The following is a 688-nucleotide window of genomic DNA, read 5'->3' on the forward strand; positions in this document are numbered from 1 at the left end:
TTTACAAAAAAAAGCTCAGAACTTTTTTGTACACCTAATATTATTATATAATTTTTCATTTGAGATAAACGATTGAAAAAACATTATTTAAACGTTTATTTAATATTTATTTTTAATTTATTTTTTATTTAAATTAATTTCAAAAACATTTTTTAACATTTAAAAAACGTTTATTTAACGTTTGAAGAAACATTTCTTTAATGTTGAAAAATGTTTTTTAATGTTAAAATTATTTAAACAAGATTAGAAAAAAATAACAATGTAGAATCTTTTTTACATTTTTTTTTCAACAGTGTCTAAACCTTCGACAACTAATTTTATTAATTAAACAATTAGAATCTTTATTTTAAACCGCATATGTGAAAAACACATAATTAATACTAGAAAAATGCTTATTACGGTCGAAGCTGGATCTTCATTGTTTTATAAATAATTCAATCTTGAATTACTAATATACACTATATATGTACCTGCATACATATATACCATACTGTAGTCTTTTTAGCACTGCGCGCCGAATTGTTTTTCCGGACTATAAACGTATAATAATTAAAACTATACTAGTTATCGCGAATTAAATTGACAAGTAATTTAATAACTTGATGCTACCATTAAGCATCATATTATAAAGATGTTAATATGTTGAACTGTTAATAAATTTATTGCAAAAAATATTATTATATATATA

Source organism: Trachymyrmex septentrionalis, unplaced genomic scaffold, assembly GCF_001594115.1.
Source record: "Trachymyrmex septentrionalis isolate Tsep2-gDNA-1 unplaced genomic scaffold, Tsep1.0 scaffold218, whole genome shotgun sequence".
NCBI classification, from domain to species: Eukaryota; Metazoa; Arthropoda; class Insecta; order Hymenoptera; family Formicidae; genus Trachymyrmex; species Trachymyrmex septentrionalis.